This window comes from Nicotiana attenuata, chromosome 1, assembly GCF_001879085.1.
Source record: "Nicotiana attenuata strain UT chromosome 1, NIATTr2, whole genome shotgun sequence".
Classification (NCBI taxonomy): Eukaryota; Viridiplantae; Streptophyta; class Magnoliopsida; order Solanales; family Solanaceae; genus Nicotiana; species Nicotiana attenuata.
Genome location: NC_031989.1, coordinates 23364893 through 23368515, shown reverse-complemented (window position 1 = coordinate 23368515; position 3623 = coordinate 23364893).

Sequence of the window (3623 nt, the reverse complement as noted above, 5' to 3'; positions counted from 1 at the left end):
GGAAAGAGAGAGTAACAGATGTGAAACAACATAAAAACACAAAAGAAATACAGCAACTTACTAAATAGACTTGAAATCAATACTGGACTCCCAATTTATCCCAAAACAATGTTGGTAGCTTATTTCTCGTCATGAACCAGCGACCATCATTGCTTCGTGATAGATCGGCTTTGAACAAACAGGAAAATTGAGGAAATCCCCCTTGCATGCACAGAATTTTCTTTTTGGATTTTTAGGGTTTCACTCTTCAAATCCAGATTCGACGGGTTCGGGGTAGATTCGAGGGAAAAGAGTTAGAGATTTGGGAAGAGGGAGCCATGGGGGTTATGTGGTGTTGATTTGGGGTCGATTGGGAGCGGCGCAGCCGGCCTGAGATGGTGGAAAGTCAGGGTGGCGCTCTAGGGTTTGGGGTAAGGTCTGTGACGAGAAGAGAGATGAAAGAGATGAGTTTTGTTCTTTGGGGGGGGGGGGGTGACCTTAATTCCGACAATTATATGGTAAATAACAGAGCAGTTCCGAGCCGTTGGATGATAGAAATCCAATGGCTGTGATCAAACAGGCATGAAACGGGGTCGTTTGGGGTTGCAACGGGACTGGTCCGGGTAAAGGCGGGTCTGGGCTGTTCTAACGGGTTCAAGGGGTAGCCATTTGGGCCTGAAGAATTTCAAATAGATTTGGCCCAAAAGCAGACTCTCTTCATTTCTTTTCCTTTTCCTTTTCAATTTCTTAATTCTTTTTCCTTTCTTTTTATTTCAAAAATCTTTACCTCTAAATAGTAATTACCACAATTTAAGTAAACACCAAATTAAAAGAAAACTACCCAAAATTCGAAGCTAAAAATTAAAAATGCAAGAAATAAGTTATTTTTTGTGATTTTCCATTTTTGTAAAACAGACTAATTTACTAATTAATCTAAAAATGTAAAATTAAATCCTAAATGCAAATGCAATGTATTTTTGTATTTTCATGAATTAAACAAGATTAAACATGCACACAAAAATGCAAATAATCAGAAAATTCTATAATTACTCCTAAAATAACAAATAATTAAAGAAAAAAATCTAATTCTTGGAATCTGTAGGAGTAATTCATGTGAGGCAAAAATCACGAGCTCACAGCTGCCCCTCTTTGCTCGGAGACATGAAGGATTTTCGGGCAAAGATAAAATGAGCAATTATGAGGGATTTTTGCCCGTTTGACACTCCATGAGAAGCATTTTTGAAAAAAGTCAGACCGAACCTTGCTTCAAAGGTTTCCTACATATCCTTGGCTATAAAGGAATCAGGTCAGTGTAGTTTTGGAAGTTTTGGTAGCTGTGACTACCAGGAAGCTGTGATTTCACTTTTGCTGCCGCTGCTACTGCTTGCTGAACTCCTTATTACACCAAAATGGAAAATAAAAAGCTAAACTAGCTAAGCCTATCAACTACGAGTTACAAGATTCCTATCTATAAATCTCTTGAAGCTTGATCTTGAGTCTTAGCTGGCTCTTGCTACAGACTCCGATCTGAATCTTGATGCTCGTCAGCTGTAACCGCTGGTTCATTCTTCAGCTTTGGATCAAGGCGGGACATGCGAGGCCTGTGATTTCAATCATATCTTGGGCAGTCCGCGTCTTTCTCCGCTTCAGCACTCTGAGTTAACTTCTTTTTGTTCTTTTCTCTTCTTTTCTTTATTTTGGATTGAGACACATTCTATTGGTCATCTCGAACCCTGTGCCTCGAGGTCAAACCTGCTCAGACACCAAAACAAACAAACGAACAAAATTTTTCTGCCCAGTTTTCACTACGAAAATTTTGTGAGTTAATTGTAACTAAAATCTAGATTTTTATTTTGAAAGCTATAAAATAAGGATTGTGTGTCTTTAGGGGAAAGAGATTAGGGAGTGGAGCCCTATAACTAAAATAACCTCAACTAGGGAGTGGATACCCTATGTTGGCAAAAAGGCGACTAGGGAATGGAGGCCTTATGTCTAAAAAATCTCAACTCAGGGATTTTCCATTTTTGTAAAACAGACTAATTTACTAATTAATCTAAAAATGTAAAATTAAATCCTAAATGCAAATGCAATGTATTTTTGTATTTTCATGAATTAAACAAGATTAAACATGCACACAAAAATGCAAATAATCAGAAAATTCTATAATTACTCCTAAAATAACAAATAATTAAAGAAAAAATCTAATTCTTGGAATCTGTAGGAGTAATTCATGTGAGGCAAAAATCACGAGCTCACAGCTGCCCCTCTTTGCTCGGAGACATGAAGGGTTTTCGGGCAAAGATAAAATGAGCAATTATGAGGGATTTTTGCCCGTTTGACACTCCATGAGAAGCATTTTTGAAAAAAGTCAGACCGAACCTTGCTTCAAAGGTTTCCTACATATCCTTGGCTATAAAGGAATCAGGTCAGTGTAGTTTTGGAAGTTTTGGTAGTTGTGACTACCAGGAAGCTGTGATTTCACTTTTGCTGCCGCTGCTACTGCTTGCTGAACTCCTTATTACACCAAAATGGAAAATAAAAAGCTAAACTAGCTAAGCCTATCAACTACGAGTTACAAGATTCCTATCTATAAATCTCTTGAAGCTTGATCTTGAGTCTTAGCTGGCTCTTGCTACAGACTCCGATCTGAATCTTGATGCTCGTCAGCTGTAACCGCTGGTTCATTCTTCAGCTTTGGATCAAGGCGGGACATGCGAGGCCTGTGATTTCAATCATATCTTGGGCAGTCCGCGTCTTTCTCCGCTTCAGCACTCTGAGTTAACTTCTTTTTGTTCTTTTCTCTTCTTTTCTTTATTTTGGATTGAGACACATTCTATTGGTCATCTCGAACCCTGTGCCTCGAGGTCAAACCTGCTCAGACACCAAAACAAACAAACGAACAAAATTTTTCTGCCCAGTTTTCACTACGAAAATTTTGTGAGTTAATTGTAACTAAAATCTAGATTTTTATTTTGAAAGCTATAAAATAAGGATTGTGTGTCTTTAGGGGAAAGAGATTAGGGAGTGGAGCCCTATAACTAAAATAACCTCAACTAGGGAGTGGATACCTTATGTTGGCAAAAAGGCGACTAGGGAATGGAGGCCTTATGTCTAAAAAATCTCAACTCAGGGATTGGAGCCATAATGTTGGCAAAAAGGCGACTAGGGATTGGAGGCCCTATGTCTAAAAATCTAACACAGGGATTGGAGCACTAATGTTGGCAAAAAGGCGACTAGAGAATGGAGGTCCTATGTCTAAAAATCTCAACTCAGGGATTGGAGCCCTAATGTTGGCAAAAAGGCGACTAGGGAATGGAGGCCCTATGTCTAAAAATCTCAACTCAGGGATTGGAGCCCTAATGTTGGCAAAAAGGCGACTAGGGAATGGAGGCCCTATGTCTAAAAAGGCAAAACTCAGGGATTGGAGCCCTACTGTTGGCAAAAGGCGGCTAGGGAATGGAGGCCCTATGTCTAAAAAGGCACAAATTAGGGATTAGAGCCCTAATGTTGGCAAAAGGGAACTAGGGAATGGAGGCCCTATGTCTAAAAAGGTTAAACTCAGGGATCAGAGCCCTAATGTTGGCAAACGGCGACTAGGGAATGCAGGCCCTATGTCTAAAAAGGCACAGCTCAGGGATAGGAGC